Source organism: Myotis brandtii, unplaced genomic scaffold (assembly GCF_000412655.1).
Source record: "Myotis brandtii unplaced genomic scaffold, ASM41265v1 scaffold38, whole genome shotgun sequence".
Taxonomy (NCBI): domain Eukaryota; kingdom Metazoa; phylum Chordata; class Mammalia; order Chiroptera; family Vespertilionidae; genus Myotis; species Myotis brandtii.
The window spans coordinates 6,528,036-6,537,652 of NW_005364596.1; positions in this window are offsets into that span (position 1 = coordinate 6,528,036).

Below are 9,617 nucleotides of genomic sequence, written 5' to 3' on the forward strand. Positions count from 1 at the left end.
TTCCTGCTTGCTCCAGCTCTGTGGCTGCCGGCCGCCATCTTGGTTGTGTTAATTTGCATATAGTCACTCTGATTGGCTGGTGGGCGTGGCTTGTGTGTAGCAAAGGTACAGTCAATTTGCATGTTTTTCTTTTATTAGATAAGAGTATCTATAAAATGTTAGTGCTGATTCATTCTCCTATTTTGAATCTATGCAAGCAAATATTTTTTTTGTGGGGGGTAGTTATTTTTTCTTTTTATCTGATTTACCTTGTTAATTTTAACATAGTAAGTAAGAGTCTCTGCAGGATTTTTAGGTTGTCTTTTCAGAAAAAAAAGATTGTCTTATCAGCTGATGACAGGAGGAATAAATGCTGTAATACCTGATTTTCCTTTGGAATATGACCAGTTTAGTGATACACTTTCTCGGTTCACTCATGAACATTTTATTGAGAGCTTTTTATATAATAGGCCGTACAGATGCAGAAATGATGAGTAAGGCAAACATCATTTTCACTCATTGAGTTTAGGTTCTATTCAGGGAAATATATCTTAAGCAAGTGTGTATGCAAATTGTTTATTACAAATGTAGGACGTATCTAATAGAGAACAGCATGTTGCTAGCAGAGGAGACTGATCTAGACTGATCAGTGGAGTGGGGTGTAGCAAGTTAAACAAGGCTTTTCTAAGGAGAAATTTTTGGATAAGTAAGTGAAATGAAGTGGGCTTTTCTAAGGAGAAATTTTTGGATAAGTAAGTGAAGAAAAGGCAGGGAGCAGTCATGATCTCATGTACAAAGGCTGGGAAGGGTGTCAGGAAAACAAAGAGGTTGGTGCTGCTGGAGAGGGAGGAGGAAGGAGGGAAGAAATTCCAGGTGGACAAACATTGTCATATATAGAATGACCCATGATCCCAAAATTTCAAAAAAAAATTGTTCTTTGATTTAAAGACCTTTGCTGGCAACCGTGATCTTAAAAACGTAAGTACTGTACTGTTAAGTGATTAGAAGAAAAATATTTTCCTTCTAGACCCTCTTCCATTTTACTATTAATCATACCAGTGTTGAACTAGAAAAAAACAAAAAGGGACATTTAGATGCTAACTGTATTGTGGTTTTGTAGGAGTCAACTTATATATAGTACTTGAAGAAACCTTAAAAATTATGAACTTTTCATATGGCAGAGTTGTAGACATATTTCTTATAGCAAAATAGATGAAAATTAAAGGGCTAAAACCTGAAATGAGGACAAGCTTACTAGCATGCCAGTTGCTTGGGTTTAGAAATAGTACCACTAAGTGCATAGCAGCTTGAAGAAAAATAGTTACTTAAATTAGGAGGCACCAGTAGACTTCAAGATTTGATTTTTTCCCATTAAAGAATGTTTAAGTGATGAAGGTAGGAAATGATTTTACCACAAAACTAGCCTGACTTTTACTTTCACCCTGAGAGCATAACAGTCAATTGCACTAATCTGTTCTGCCAACCAAAATGTGGTTGAGATTTTATTCAATCATAGTTCGATATTGTTCCAAGTAAATTCAAAACCTCTTTAAGCTTGGCACTAAGACAAGGATCATATAAGAAATGACTTATTTAAAAAATACATTGAATACTTACCATGTGTTGATCACTTCTATGTGATATGGGAGATAGATAAGAGACAGTTCAACCCCCAAGGCATTTTGGAGAGGACTTACATTTTTCGACATGTAAAATATAAGAGATGGCAGGATATAACAGATGCCATGTGAAAATACCATACAAAATCAGAAGAGGGAAAGCTCCATTGAAATGGAAAATAAGATAAAGAAGCCTGGCCAGCAAAGTGGCATTTGAAACACCTTTAAGGAAGAAACTAAAATATTAATAATAATCTCAAAATAATACAAAAGCTGTCTATGTTGACCGTTGCATGTTAAGTGCTTTACATACATTTACTCATTTGTTCTGTCCAAGAATTACTTGAAATAGCATTTTTATCTCCAGTTTATTGATAAGGAAACTGAGCACCAGAGATATAAAAGCATGTTCTAGCTCAGGACCAGTACATTTAAATTCAGACATATCTTACAATGGAGCCTGTCCCATTATTTATTCTGCCTCTCAGGTGGAGGGTCCAGGAAGAAACAAAGAAATAAGAAGTCAAAGTATGTCCTGAAATCCTAGGCATCCTATTTTTCAAGGTAGGGTATGGATAAGAAAGCAAATCCTGAAAGACCAGGAGTCCTTTCTGGAATTTAAGGTGCCGTACAGCTAGTAAAACAAGCAAAGGCTAAATTTTATAGGGGCTTCAATGAAAAGCAAAGAAATGTGAACTGTATTTGATAGAGCACAGAAAACAAATTAAAAACAACACTGATTAGAAGAGTGATATGAGGAATGCAGGGTTTACTAAGATTAGCCCAGCCGTGGAATGAAAGGAAAGAGAATAGAGAGTGAGAACACGTCCATAGTCCAGGAGAATGATCCTCAGAGTCTGAGTTGTGGTGTCAGCAGAGGGAATAGGAAGAAAAAAAATATATGCAAGAGACAGAGCAAAAATAAAAGGAGGAAATGGCAGTGAGAAGCTTTGAAAGGTTTTTAATTCAGGAGTCCATTATTTTTTAATGTTTTGGGAGACATAAAAGGTCTCTAAGCAAAAAAAAAAAAAAAAAAGAAAGAAAAAAGAAAAGAAAAGAAATGAAATTCCACGGTTTTTCCTTCACATCTAACGGTTCTTAGTGTAGTCCACTTTTATTTTATTTAGGAGGAAATGTCCCTTACTGTGCATCCCGGGCTTGTGCTAGGCTACCTCATTATTGCTCCATCCTTTGTGCCTGGCATCTTCAGATGGATGGCTTTTTCCATCATATATCATCACCATGACAGCACAGGGATGATCTACTACAGCAAGTGCTGTAGCCCTGATGATGTGGATGGTAGTAATAACACAGCCTACTCAGGGGAGCAAAAGCCAGTGTGTGTGCGTGTTTTTTCTTAAAGGTAAACTGGAAAGGTGGAGAGGGAAAAAAATGAGCTAAAAAATTAAATACTGCCTTTTCAAAGATTCAAAATAACTACTGCAGCGTTGGCAAGAGGCAATATGATAAAGCAGAGAGCATGGAGAAATAGAATGCTGCGGATAATACTGAAATTCACCCTGGGAATCACAGACGTAGAAATCAATTTTAAGATTTAAAAATTGAATTGGTAATTTTTGACCCACACTGTGATTGAATTATGTGCATCGTGGATCTTAATTAGAGTTGCATGCCCATCAACTAAAACCCTTGAGTGTGTAGGAAGCAAAAATATCATGTAAGTGCATTTTACAAATAAAAGACCCTAAATCTGACATGAAAAAATTATTTTTTTTCTGAGAATTATCTTACCCTAGTTTTTATAGTTCAGAGCATAAGAAAAATCCCAAGTTCTGATTGATAATTTAATATATTGTTGCAGCATACAATTTGAATTCTAGTCAGGAAAATTAATAATGCTATGGATTTCAATTTTTATATTTGGAACATTGACGAAAGTGAGATTAATGTTTTAAAATAAAGGCTCTGATTTAAATCAGTTTCCTACACCTCTCCTGAGCTGATTCAGTCTCTCTCGTAGTTTAAACATTGTGGACGCCTTAATTTTCAAATTTACAGCTGTGGCTTGTAAAGAGTTTCTGTTTCCTTCTCATATATACAGATCAATTTCCCTGGTTGCTGGTGTCTTAATCATATAATCATTTGGGTTGGAAGGACCGACACTGGGGCACTAATCTATCCCCATGAATCACAGCAGAATTGATTCTATTATTACTAAGTCATTCCTGATCAATGGGTGTGGGTTTTCAGCCTTGAATCGCTCCAATGATGGCGATTCCACAGCCTCCCCTGGCAGCTGGTGCCATTCCCAACTATTCATATTGTTATAAAGTTAGTTCTTATATTTAACCTAAATTTCCCCTTGTGGGGTGGAAGCCCATTACTTCTTACTCTGTTCTCGTTGACTAATGAGAATTAGTCCCTCTCCTCTTTATAACATCCCTTAATGAATCTGCAGACAGTTATGTTTCCCCCCAGTCTTCTCTTCTCCAGACAGAACATGCCCACTTCCCTTAACCTTTCCACATAGGTCTTATTACCCAAGCCCTTTATCATCTTTGTGGCTCTCCTCTGAGCTCTATTCTATGCCTCTTTTGAAATGTGATGCCACCGCCTAAAGGCAGCATTTCACTGGAGGCCAAAACAACTGAAGAGAGTGCAGAATAGTAGCTTTTTGATGTCTATGACAATTTTTATTAACTATTCTACTGCCACTTAGTAGAACTAGTAGTAATTGACTGTATGCAAGAAGAACCCTGCCCAGGTCTTGCTAAATGCGTGGGCTATGGTAGCTGCAAATCCACTGCTATTTGCATGTATGGTTCCTTGAAGAGATCATTGATGGCAGAAGCAATGTCTCTATAGCAGAAGCATCTAGGACAGCGGTTCTCAACCTGTGGGTCGCGACCCCTTTGGTGGTTGAACGACCCTTTCACAGGGGTTGCCTAAGACCATCCTGCATATCAGATATTTACATTACGATTCATAACAGTAGCAATATGACAGTTATGAAGTAGCAACGAAAATAATTTTATGGTTGGGTCACTACATGAGGAACTGTATTTAAAGGGCCAGAAGGTTGAGAACCACTGATCTAGGAGAGTCTCTCAACTTGGATTCTTTACAATGCTCAGCTGTCCTCCACTCCCAAATCAGTAACAAACAGCAACAAGGTAAAGTGCTCAACAATTAGTCTTAATCATTCACTTTTAGCATATTTATTACTTCTGTCTTTCTTTGTCTATACATGATCAAAGAATTTAAAAAAGCTATACAAGAAAATGGGGAAAATCTACATATACTGTTTAAAACCACAATGGTTTTAGTTTCTCCTTTTTCAGTTGGCTGTGTACCACTTACTAGGTGTACCAGTTAATAATGCAGACTTTTTTCAATAGATGGGGTTACACATATGTTGATATATATGCGATTTGATATGTATGCTATTTTGTTGTATTGACAAGCTTCAAAACTTCATATGTCAAATTTTCTGAAGGTGTTAACATCATAGATATTTTTACGCTTAAAAATGTCAAATTTTGTGCCAAAAAAAGAGCATTTGCGGGAAGTTTTAATTCATTACTTTATTTTGAAGAAAAGGTTATCGTATACTTCAGGAAGCTTATAGTGAACGTGCTCCATCTCAAGATACTTTGGAATGCTAGTTTAAACGCTTTAAAAGTGATGATTTCAATGTGGAAGACAAAGAACGTCTAGGTCAACCGAAAAAGTTTGAAGACCAACAATTAAAAGCATTATTGAGTGAAGATGCGTGTCAAACTCAAAAACAACTTGCAGAAAGATTAAACATTGCTCAGCAATTTCCAATCATTTACAAGCAATGGGAAAGATTTTAAAGGAAGGAAAATGTCAACTGAACAAAAGACAAATGGAAAACCGAAAAAACTGGCAATGCAAAGTGCATTTATTTTGAGAATCCCAAATGCACAAAATCATGGGTTGATCCAGGTCAACCATCAACATCAACTGCAAGGCCAAATCGCTTCAGAAAGAAGACAATGCTCTGAGTGTGGTGTGATCAGGAAGGTGTAGTGTATTATGAGCTTCTAAAACCAGGTGAAACCATTAATACTGATCGCTACTGACAACAAATTATCAATTTGAACCATGCTTTGATCCTAAAACGACCAGAATGATGTTCCAGAAGACACAGCAAAATAATTTTGCATCATGATGATGCACCATCACACACTTCAAAACCAGTTAAAGACACGTTAAAAGATCTTGCCTGGGAAGTATTAATCCACCCACCATATTCACCAGACCTTGCTCCTTCAGATTACCACTTGTTTCGATCGATGGCACTTGCACTTTCTGAGCAGCACTTCAAAACATACGAAGAAGTAGAAAATTGGGTCTCTGAATGGTTTGCCTCAAAACAAGAAAAGTTCTATTGGGACGGTATCCAACAAATTACCTAAAGATGGGGGAAATGTGTAGCTAGCAATGGACTTTACTTTGAATAAAGCACTTTTGATGTTTCTCTTGAAATTATCATGTTTTTTTTTATTACAAAATCCTCCATATACTGGTACACCTAGTATATGTTGACTTTTAAAAATTCACAATTTAATACAATAATTTTCCCCAAATGTCACTGCACAAAACAATAGCAGAATTCACAGAACTTAGAATACTAGATCTGGAAGCAGTGTTAAAAATACCCCTCTTTAGTAAGCATTTAATAAAACCCAGAGAGATTAAATGAATTGCTTAGTCAATCTTTTTTAAAATTGATTTTAGAGAGAGAAAAAGAGAGATACATTGATTTGTTTTTCCACTTATTTATGCAATCCTTGTTTGCTTCTTTTATTTTCCCTGACAGTAGATTGAACCTGAAAACAAGAGCCTGCTTAATCTTAAGATTGATTCATTATTTAAATAATTTTTAAAACAGGAATGTAATTATTTACCTACTAACTGCCAGTTAAGAAGCTTAGCATATGAAATATAAAATACTGGAGAGAATTATGCTAAGTGAAATAAACCAGTCAGAAAAAGACAAATACCATATGATTTCACTATATGTGGAATTGAATGAACAAAATAAATCAACAAACAAAATAGAAGCAGACTTATAAATAGACAAAATAGACTGCCAGTTATCAGAGGGGAGGGGTGTTACCCAGCTGGGTGAAAAAAGTAAAGAGATTAAGGGGGGAAAAAGCAACTGATAGACAACAGTATGATGATGGGAGGGAAGGGAGGTGGAGGGACATAGAAGAGGGTATAGGAGGAATAAATGGTGATGGAAAGAGACTGGACTTGGGATGGGGAACACATACTACAATATATAAATGATATATTAAACTCGTACACCTGAAAACTACATAATTTTTATTAGCCAATGTCACCCCAATAAATTCAATAAAAGAGAAAAAAATTACACAACTAGTTAATGATACAGCCAGGGTCAGTACTCCTCCCCACCTTCACACCCCCCACCTCCAGTTCAGTGTTTTTCTCACTGCACTTCACTGGGGTATCACGTGTTAAATCTGGTTAAGAGTCAAATAATTATTTTACAAAGTAAAAAAAATCCTTGCACAGAAAGGAAGGAAGGAAGGAAGGAAGGAAGGAAGAAGGAAGGAAGGAAGGAAGGAAGAAAGGACCAAAGATGAGATATGTCTTATGCTAAACAGCTAGTTATTTGAATTTTCTGGACCAGAATTCATGTCTTCTAATTTTCACAATATATTTTCTGTTACAAAAGCCTGCCTCTCACTATTCCAATGCCATTCCATTCTTTTCTAAATATTAGAGAATTAGATTTGCCGAAGTTCAACTACAAAATAGAGATTACTTTAGTTGTATGTGAGGAGAAGCAGTTGTAAAAGTTAGTAGGACTTTGAGAGCTGCCAGTGACTATGTGCTTCCACTACATGCAAAAGACAAAATCATTTGGGAAAACATAGTCAGATGCTCTTGTAAGTTTAGGGCCATGTTTTAAAACAACAAGATTTAGCTCGTGTCTCCATAATTAAGTGTGTGTTCTGTGTAGTTTATGTGGTGGATGCTCAGTAGTCATCTCTTATATTTTATTTCAACAGTCATCTCTTTCATTTCTAATAATAAAGTTCAGCTCTATTTTTTAATGAGTGAGGGATAAGAAGGAAAATCTATACCATCAAATTTAATGTGGATACACAACTTCCAGGAATCTTCCTAAAATGGGGTTATGATTGAGTAGATCTAGAGTGAAACCTAAAATTCTGCATTTCTAAAAAGTTTCCAGGTGATAACAATGCTGCTTGTCCTCAGGTCACACTTAAAATATAAAGAATTAGTTTAAGATCTATGTTAGCTGGACTGGATTCCAACCAGTGGAAGTATCAATGCCCTGAGAAAGGTAGTCACATGACATCTTCTCTTCCTTAATGCACTGTTTCAACATGTGCGTGATAGGGCATATGAGTAAATTGTGGCCTTTTCATATCTGTATTTAATTCGGTTCTTCGGTTCCTAATTCCCATTAAAATACTTCTCTGAAGTTGCCTGCCTGTGTCTCTGAGCATAAATTGCTTTTCAATTCTGCATCTTCAGATTGTTTATTATATCTTTCTTAATCCTTACAACTTCTCAGTATTGCTTTCCTAGAGCTCCAAAACATTCTACTAATGTTGTTTATTAATATATTTTCTTTCCTTCTGGGTTCTGAAAGCCAAAATGAACAATCTAGAGTCTTTGGTAGTGCTCCCATTTGAATTGTTCAGGGATCTATCAGAAGATAGTAGCTATGCATCAATTCGGACAGAAGGTTGGACTTGCTGGGCTACCTACAGAGCATATTCTAAAGCAGCCATTTTCAACCGGTGTGCTATGGCACACTGGTGTGCCACAAGACTTTTTATAACATGCAATACCTGACCCAGAGGAACTGAACTCTTCCCCTTAGATTGTCAAATTAAAAATAACAACAGCCATCTGGTGTTAATGAATCAAAATTATACATTTTTTATCAGATCACAAAAAATTATTTTGTGATGTGCCACAAAATTTTAGTAATGAGTTTATGTGTGCCATGAGATTAAAAAAACACAAGCCCTTGCCCATTTGGCTCACTGGATAGAGCGTCGGCCTGGGGACTGAAGAGTCCCAGGTTCGATTCCGGTCGAGGGCAGTCGAGGGGCATGTACCTTGGTTGCAGGCACATCCCCAGTGTCTCTTCCCTTTAGATTGTCAAATTAAAAATAACAACAGCCAACACATCAATAGCCATCTGGTGTGAATGAATCAAAATTATAAATTTTTTATCAGATCACAAAAAATATATTTTGTGGTGTACCACAAAATTTTAGTAATGAGTTTATGTGTGCCATGAGATTAAAAAAAAAACACAAAATAAAACATTGAAATTTGTTGTTCTAAAAAATACAGCAATAGCAATTAGAGGTATCCTTAGCTTTTCAAAAGTTTACTTTAGGCCACTTTCCTTTTATGAAAGACCTGTTTATAAATAAAAAACACACAAAATAAAACATTGAAAATTGTTGTTCTAAAAAATACAGCAATAGCAATTAGAGGTATCCTTAGCTTTTCAAAGGTTTAAAAAATATTACATCCAGCATTTGTTTTGAAGCAGCTGATACAGGGGTAGCACACACCCAGGGCACACTGCCAACCTCCTTCCCTGGAAACCACATTCAGCATCTCAGCATCAACTCACCATAGCTATGAACTGTGTCTGTGAGCATCTATTTTCGGATAGTGGGGGAATCCCGTATACGGATCAGTCAGTTCACCTAAGGCTAATGCAGAGCACCCAGGGAAGAAACGTATCTGGGAGAGGCATGACAGGAGAGACCCAGCCCCTCCTTGGAGAGGACACAGTGAGGGCTTCTGGATGGTGGATAAGTTAGTGAAGAGTTCCATCTCCAGTACAGTTGGGCCTTGACTTACGAGTTTAATTCCTTCTGAGACCGAGCTTGTTAAGGAGCTCGTTAACTCAAATTACTCTATCAACTCAATGCAAAAAATCGGCTGAGAGACAGCTGGTATCTCAAAAAACTCGTTAGTCGGGACACTCGTAAGTCAAGG